Consider the following 9,668-nt stretch of genomic DNA (forward strand, 5'->3'; position numbering starts at 1 on the left):
ATAAATTTACTAATATATATATATATATATAATGTTCTATCAATAATATTTTCTGTTGTTTAAAAAAATTAAAATATGTCAGTAACTTTAGGAACAAGAAAAAAGGCAGAAAGAAATACAAGTTCCTTTCCCATCCCATATGTTCATTCTTTCTTTGGGAGGTTCTTAGTCCTCGAATTCTAGGATTGTTATTATGTTCATAACATTTGGTGCTTTCATTGAGCTCTAATGGCAGAAGCTGCACCTTCCACATCCAACCTGGACCGCCTTGAGGTCACCATTGCTGAACTCGCTGCAGTTTAACTTCGCTTCACCATGACCCAAGCCTTCATGGCCTACAAACTCGATGCCCTTCTCCTAAAACTAAATACCCCAGTAACTAGCCAACACTTCCCATCTTCTTCCTCTATGAAGTCACCACCTACAGATGCCCCGATGTCAACTCGGCTTCCCATGCCGACTCCATTTTCATGCCCCGTACCCACATCCGGAACCACACTGACTCCGCTTCCCATGGTAACCAGCCAACACTCCTCATCTTCTTCCTCTACAAAGTCTCCACCAACAGCCGGAACAATGCTGACTCCGCTTCCCATGGCAGCTTCCCACCTTCCTATTAACAGCAATCCCTAGGCATCCTCCTCTGACCTCTACTAGCCTGACATTCACCAAATCTGGTGGGAGCCCTCTAGTCACCGCATCCTTCCCTTCGACCTCCGCTTATCCCTTTCTGTCATGTTCGTCGCCAAGGTCATGGACAAAGAGCTCGACCACCCTTTCCTCCTCATCCTCTACGCGATTGTCAATGCCACCAAATTGCTCTACCTCAGCAGCACTAGTATTCTTTCACTCACGAGCTATTTTCCTACACCTACTTTAATTTGGGATCCAAGTTCTACTTTTGAAGCCATGGTTTGAAGTCCCAACACCTTGAGGGCAAGGTGTTTTTGATGGGCCAGGGAATGATAGTAAGGAGAATATTATAGGATTGAATGTCGTTAGAGGTATCCCAGCTGACAGTGAGGGAGTGGTTAGCACTTAGTAGGAATATGCTTGGTAGAATAATTTTGTTATAGGAGTAGTGTGTATTTGTTGATCCTTGTCGAGTGTGTGTCTGTAGCATCTCAAATGGTCTAATGAAGGCTATATATTGAGCCATGATTGTGTGAAAAAGGTAGAAAGAAATACAAGTTCATTTCCCATCTCTTCTCTTCATTCTTTCTTTTGGAGGTTCCTAGTCCTCGAATTCTAGGATTGTTATTGTGTTCATAACATTTGGTGCTTTCATGTTATGGAAGGATGGTTGCATGGTCTATGGAGCTATCCGAGTTTGGCTTAAAGTTAGAGCCCAATGTTCCTGTCAAAGCTCAATGCTTGGTCGATTTCATTACAAAACATTCTCCCTTTCCCAAACCCGATAATAATGATGGTGGAAACTGGTGGATGCTCTATGTTGATGGTTCATGCAATCCTAGGGGCAATGGAGCAAGAATTACACTCAAAGTACTAGGGGACATCTCTCTTGAACAATCATTTAGGTTTGACTTTAAAATCTCTAACAATCAAGCACAATATGAGACTTTGATCATAGGCCTCAAACTAGAAAAAGAGGTCAGAGTGAAAAAGATATGATGTATGAGTGATTCCAAGCTCGTCACCGGCCAGGTGAATGGAGAATTCCAAGTCATGGATGTGTAGATGCTAGAAAATTGACTTTTAACGATGGTTCTAATGTACATTTGTTAGTCGTCGTTTACAACTAACTTTTATATAGAAAAGTTTTACAAAATGTATATAAATCTCCCAATTTATGGTTCTTTTGGTAGGATTGTAAATAAAATTTCTTTATTTTGATCTCTACTCAGTAGAAGCCTCTTTACATGGAATTAATGTTAAATTTTCTTTAATTTCAGGCAAAAAAGAGCTATTTTGAAGAAGTGCCAAAGGAGTCATCGCGCTAAGCGAGCTCAATGCGCTTAGCGTGCATCAATGGTTAAGCCCAGCACCAACACACTTAGTGAGTAAAGGGGAATTGGGAAAGGCATCTGCTACGCAAGCACACACTTGGCGTGTTATCAGCTTGCTAAGCGAGTCGTCTATTGCTTTCCAGGCTTAGCGCGAGATTGGCACCAAGCTCAAATTCACTTACTTGCGCTAAGTGCGAGAATGATGCTAAATGCAACATCGAGATCAGGAAACCCTTTTTAAGCCTGATTTGCACAGATTTAAAGGGGGAGCCAAGGAATAACCGTCAGAGTGTGAAGAGTGTGAATATCAAATAGCATAGAGCAGAGCAAGGGGCCAAGTTTTCATCTTTTAGGGAGATTAGTGAGTTTTTAAGAGATTGTGAGATTCCTAGAGGTGGAGGAGACATCCCCACTCCTTTGTAAGCAAGCAATTTCTCTTGATTCTTCTTCTTCTTCAATGTAAAAGGAGCTTCCTTGCCATGAAACGCTAAAACCCTCAGTTGGGGATTCTTACTGAGTAGTTGATGTAAACTATTTTTCATATCTAATTAAGGTTATTTTATGTGTTCACTACTTCTATCTATGCTTATTATATGCATGCTTGTGGCTTGATCACCCATTTGTGTGTACTGTTAGGGACTCTAGCATTGGGAAATGCACTGTTTCCTTTGAACTTGATAAAGTAGGGATTGAATAACTGCATTGCTAGGGATAGTGTGCAGGGTTTTAGTTTTCTTTATTGTGCTGTGAGTATAATGCTATTTAAATTAGGCTAAGTTTAACAAGAGGGATCTGCGAACGAAGTTTGATTTAAATTAGTCTAATCTATAGAGGAATCGGTGTTTGGTATTTTTGTCCTCAGCATAGAACACATGAACATCTTTAATTCGAAAAACATCTATAATTGCACCAACTTACTCTGTAGGAGGACCCAACGCCTTTAGATATCTGTTTTCACACTTACTTGTTCTCGTTTATTGCTTTTACTTAGGATAGAATATACTTTTTCTTTAATTCACAATCATTAATTTCTATTTGCAAATGTCTGCTTACTTAACAAAATTTTGCTAAATGAACAAGTTCCATGTGTTCGATACTCGGTTTATTCCGTTTTAATTATTTACTTGACGATCTAGTGCACTTGTCGGCAGATTTCGTACCCACACAAATAAGCAATATTCTTAGGGGTGAACATCAGCATTTAAAGACGGTTCTCGAACTATCTTTGAAGCCAATGACATTAAAAGCAATTCACATACTACGACAATTATTAAAAAAACCGTCTTCAAAAATATGTATCTTCTAAGACAGTTGTTATATAAGAACCGTCTTAGAAGAGACACATTCTAAGACGGTTATTATATAACAACCGTCTTAGAATGACTTAGAACAGACATATTCTAAGACAATTTTTATATATAAAAATCATCTTAGAAGATGCATATTCTAAGATGATTCTTATATAACAACCGTCTTAGAAGAGATATAATCTAAGATAGTTCATATATAAGAACCGTCTTAGAATGTGTTTGTTCTAAGTCATTTTAAAACGATTATTATATAAGAACTATCTTAGAATGTGTTTTAAGGAAATTCTTATATAACAACCGTCTTAGAATGTGTCTTCTCTAAGACGGTTTTTATATAATGATCATCTTAGAATAGCCTCAACTAAATCTCCACCTTACCACTATCTTGAACATTTCAAGTATTGGCTTAAGAACGGTTCTTAAAGCTTTATTTATTTCCTAACAATTATAAATAAAAAGAAATCAAACATATTTTCCCTTAAGCCATTGGTTGAACTGTTGACGACAATGAAAAATTAGAGATTTAGTTGGCTGCATAAAAGAAGGGATAATGCATAAATACTTACAAATAATTATAACAAAAGTTGTTTATATTCTCTTTCCAAAATATGAGATCTTCATGCATGGGAAACCAATCCAGATGACCAAGGAGAATTTCTTGCAAGAATATCTTGATATTGGGAATTCAAGCCCTCCAACAAGTCCTATGATAAACTTTTGTAATTAACAGAAGTGTTGAGCAAATAACAGGAAATAGATTATTTCAAAAGGATGTAAATGCATCATCTAAATATTGGTAAACAGAAACAAATACCTTATCAAATGGTATCTAACAATAACAGTAGACAACACTGTATGCCAACAAATAATTTTTATATTTATCGGATGAGTGCCTAATTCCCACATCAAGTAGTATGGAATTCTCAGTGGAGTATTTAAGTGGGAAAAAAGGGGCAACCATATGCTCAAAACTCCTAGTCCCACTTTGCAACCTAACCCATGCAAGAAGACACTTTCCAGTATTTGAATCTATGATTACCCAATCACAACACAAAAACCAAAAGTGGAAAAATGTATATAAAAAATATTTTCTCTTCAAGGCACCAATTATAATTTTACACAATTTCTACAAATTAATTTACAAAAGTTAATGTACATTCTAATTATGTCACCTCATCCATTAGACAAATAACATCATATAATCAACTTGTGTACTCAGCACATGCACTTCAAACATATTCTTGTGGAACAAACACATGCACAAAGGACAAGCAATCCTAGCAAAATGAAGAAGCATAACTAATCCTAACACCCCATAAGAAAGTCCATCTTCATTGATTACAAGATAGGGTGAGTGTAATGGTGCAACCGGTTAAAATGAAGAAGCATTGTTTAAGGTGATGATGTATATTATAAAGGAGTATAGATAATTCGTTTTAGATTTTAGTTTATGCATGTAAAATGAAAGTTTCACCCTACCTAGTCTTCAAGTCATTAACTTCTCTCATTCCTTGTGATCGAGAGACACTGTCTTGTAATCCTGATACTCGATATGGCATTGACTAGCGAGAAGTGTAGTGGTTTTCAATCTTGATACTCAGTGTATTACATAAAATGTAATAGTATTCTTACTTTATCATATAATTAGCTATTAGCGGTCGCAGACTCAAAATATTGTAAAAACTTCTTGATATTAGCATTAAAATGTGGAAAAAATAAGTATAAATAGGAAGCTCACAAAGGAAAAATAAGAATGAACCAAATATACCTAAGGGTGAAGAGAATCAGCCTCACGAGAAACAAGGTTTTGTAATCTAATAATGACATTGGTAGCACCATTATTATAGGGTCCATAGAAAGTTGGGGAAGAGTTGCATGACCTCCCTTTCCTCTTATTATTGCTTCAAATACACCACTTGCTGCCAATAATGGACCAGACCTAGAGGACACTTCACCTACAGGAATCTCAGGTTTCACATGTAATCTAAAGATACCAATAACATTATCTAAGGCTCCAACATCTAAAATTTTCTTAGCCCCTGCACCTCCTTCCTCTGTTGGTTGGAAAACAAGAACAATAGTTCCCTATTTAGACAACAACATAATGAATTTGTTAGGAATCCATGAGAGAGGATGAAGACCACATATGTCACTGAATCAGTATTAGTGACTTAAGCATTGGAGTGACTTTGAAGATATCACACCAGTTATCCAATTGAATCTATTTTGAAGAGTAAAATCATTTGATCAAATTCTTTCAATTTTCTTGATTTATCATTTAACCAAAAGAATGTTGCATCATTTTTCCTTTATTACCATAAATTATGTTTTTTGCACTTACCAAATCTAATCTCAATTCAAGAATCTAGTTGCATTAGTTTGTTTAAATAGGTAAACACATTTTAAGTTGCTATGAGATAGTCTCTATCAAATTGATAATTGGTTGACAAAAAACGATAGATAAATAAAATTGGTAGTTAAAATCCAAACACCAAAGTGAAAATGCCTAAAAAATGAACGTTTCATTTGTAGTAAAACCTGATCTTGTAAAAATAGGATAATGAATGGGTCATCAAACCAAGTGTTAGTGATGTGACTAACATTATATGTAGTAACAGTGTTTGACAAGGATACTGCAAGCAACGTGTGTCTGACATAATATGTATATTGTGTGACAAAATAGTTTGGCTACTTTGAAGGGCTCCAACTGTGTACAGGAAGTGAATGGCCCAACACAACCCCCTGGAATCTACCGAGACCACATTACATTTATAGGGACATTAAATATCTGGCTGGAATGCTAAATAATTAATACATACTCTTATTTTTGATGAATTTCAATTTTTTAAAAATATAATGTAATTCTCTAATCATTGCAGAAAATTTACTCACAACACCACTATATTTTAGCTGGATAATAATTCAATGAAGTAATGAGGAACTTTATTAATTAGTTGGAATACCTCACATCCTTTCCGATCCCAGGATAGTTGGGCACATTTAGGCAACTACATATGATGGTTCCTTCTTTCTTGTTTTATGGCCTCGTATGAAGTCAACACTTCCTTGAACTTTGCCTCAGTAGCCACTGTAACAATTTCACATGCATGGATCTGTGATTGATAACATCATGGCTTGAGGCTGTATGAACTGATTATAAGTCTATACCTACATATATTATCCTGGTTCTGATCAGCATGATACTCCTTGGCCTTGGTCCTAAATGTTGTCTGCAAATATGAGGGGATAATTTGTTTATAAATGAATGAAGACAGAATAACAAGGTGATGTAGATAACAGAGGGCAATTAGTAATTATCAATACCAACATATTTAATAAAAATATGAAGAAAAAACACACTAAAGGAAATCAAATCAGGACTAAATCATGACAATTATATGACAAAAGATAGAACACAAGTTAAACAAATCACAAAGTTAAACTCAATGTCTAATCATGAATGTAAAACAAGCATGCTAACTTATCATGCAAATAGTAACACACTCATGTATGAGTGTTTAAGTATTTATGAAGTTACATTCAACCAAAAGTATGGATGCACCATTGTAAGTTGTTAGGGGATTAGAAATTAATAACAGAGGATGGCTTTGTTGAATTAGAAAAAAAACATGCAAAGTTACAGTACAAAAATACCATTCCCTATCCTAGAATGTGGTACTCTTCTAAAGATTCACAATCACAGAATGATCCACACGCCCCTTCATACTACTACTCTAGAATACCTGACCCTTTACCCTAAAAGCAGCTAGTCACACAAAACTAACTCCTAACAACTACCTCTCCTTTACATGTAATACCCTCTTCGTCCTCAAGTAAACTCTACATTCTGTGGGTTTCATTTGAGTCAAGTCCAAAACATGATCAACTTTGGTATGTTCCTCCTTCTCTATTCTATGCCCAGTTCTATCGCAAGTTGGATGTTGCATGTTGCATTTATTAGTAGATATTAGATATCAAACTCACATACTTGATAGTTGTTTCGATTTTTAATTACATACTGCTTAACGATGTTGTCAAAATCAATATCTTAGGATTGGGAGGGTTGAAAGATTGTAATCAGAGGATCATAAGTTCATAACTAGATTTTAAGATCCTAACAACAATGCAAAATTATACTTAAACATATACATATGCATATATAATAGCATAACTAAGAAAATAACCCCCAAATTCAAACCACACCATAGAACTTGAACTAAAGTTAAAACTAAAAATTCATAACCATAAGAATCAATGCAATTGGCAATTAGTCACACAAGTGATATCATAAGTTTTTCATAAAAGAGATATATTTGAAACCATGCTTTCTTGAAAGAGAACAAAACAAAGAGCAAATAGACAAAACACAAATCACATAATAGAGGCACACACAAATTGGTGAGAAGAGAAATCCCAACATCAGAGAGCAGAACAAAGACAAACTGAAGCAGCAACAGAAACAACAAAAAAGAACAATGCCGGAGAGTAAAAATTGACACAAATACGTAAAATATTGTACAACACTAAACAAGAAAGGAAAAAATTTGTCACCGGATCATAACCTGGAAGGTTGCTCTCCCTACATAGTCATTCGAAATAGCAGATCTCCTTTCTCTTTGAGATCTTCTTAATACTATTTCTTGTGATTGTTCTACTATAGGTTCATTGTTAACCTCAGGATCATTAATTTGTTGTTCTTCTTGATTGTTGTGTGGTTCAACAGTATAAGGAACAACAATTCTTGAATAGAAGCACTAGTTAAAGGAACTTGTACTCTAACTTCCTTAATCTCCACATTCTGTGAAGCTTCACTCTCACTGGTGTCACCATTCTCAATGAACATGGCATTTCCAGTTTCAACAATTCTCGTATTATGGGTAGGACAATAAAATATATACCCTTTTGACTTTACTGGATGACCAATGAAATATCCATTGATTGTTCTTTCATCCACTTTCTTTTCTTGTGGATTACATATTCTAATTTTTGCATGACAACCCCAAACATGTAGGTGTCTCAAACTGGGTTTCCTACATGTCCACAATTCAAAAGGTGTCTTTTGAACTGCCTTACTAGGAACCCTGTTCAACAAATACATGTCAGTTTTTAAAGCATACATCCACAATGATACAGGTAAAGATGAATTACTTAACATGCTCCTAACCATATCCATTAAGGTTCGATTACGCCTTTCTGACACACCATTTTGTTGTGGTGTATCTGGCATTGTGTATTGAGCACAAATACCACACTTTTCAAGGAACTTAGCAAATGGACTAGGATGTTGTCCACTTTTACTATATCTTCCATAATACTCACCACCTTTATCTGATCTGACAATTTTCAACTTTCTGTCTAATTGCATTTCCACTTCATTTATAAAAATTTCTAAGGCATCCACTACTTGAGATTTCTCATGCAGTAAATAGACATATCCATAACGTGAAAAATCATCAATAAAAGTGATAAAGTATTTTTCTTTATTGAAAGAATTTACATCAAAAGGTCCACATATATCAGTGTGTATAATTTCAAGAAGTTGAGTGCTTCTTATGGCTCCTTTCTTTGTGTGTTTTGTTTGTTTGCCTTTAATACAATCTACACATACATTCAGACCAGTAAAATCCAAATTTGGAAAGATTTCATCCGTTACTAATCTTTGCATCCTTTCTTTGGAAATGTGTCCCAAACGTTTATGCCACAAGTAAGTAGAACATTCATTCACTAAACTACGTTTAGTGCCAACATTATGATGCAAGGTCATAAGAGTTTCAACATATAAATTATCAAGATTTAATTTATATAAACCATCATAAAGCGTACTAGATCCAATCATACAAGTACGTTTATACAAACTGAAACAACCATTCCCAAACCTAAAAGAGTATCTAGCAACATCAAGTTTAGACAAAGATACTAAATTTCTAGAAATACTAGGTACATAAAAGGTATCAAATAAGTCTAAATGAAATCCAATGTCTAGGATTAAATGATAAGTCCCAACAGCTTCCACTGGAACTTTCACTCTATTCCCCATAAAGACAAACTTTTCATTTTGGTTTATGGTTCGGGTTGTAAGGAATCCCTGCATCATATTAGAAACATGAGTTGTACATCTAGAATCAATTCGCCAAGTATTATGGGGAACTTTAGTTAAATTTGATTCAAAACATACATGAGCATTATGCTCACCTTTCTTTTTGAATCAATCTTTATGTTTTGGGCAGTTCATCTGGAAATGTCCAGATTTCCCACAGAAATGACATTTGTCATTTTTCTTCTGGATCTTAATAAAGGACTTGACAATCCTTAATGGTCCTTTGTCCTTTCCATGTTTCTTATTGACTTTTTTTCCAACTCCCTAATTATTCACATAATGAACGGAGTGGTT

The sequence above is a fragment of the Glycine max genome, chromosome 7 (assembly GCF_000004515.6).
Source record: "Glycine max cultivar Williams 82 chromosome 7, Glycine_max_v4.0, whole genome shotgun sequence".
Taxonomy (NCBI): domain Eukaryota; kingdom Viridiplantae; phylum Streptophyta; class Magnoliopsida; order Fabales; family Fabaceae; genus Glycine; species Glycine max.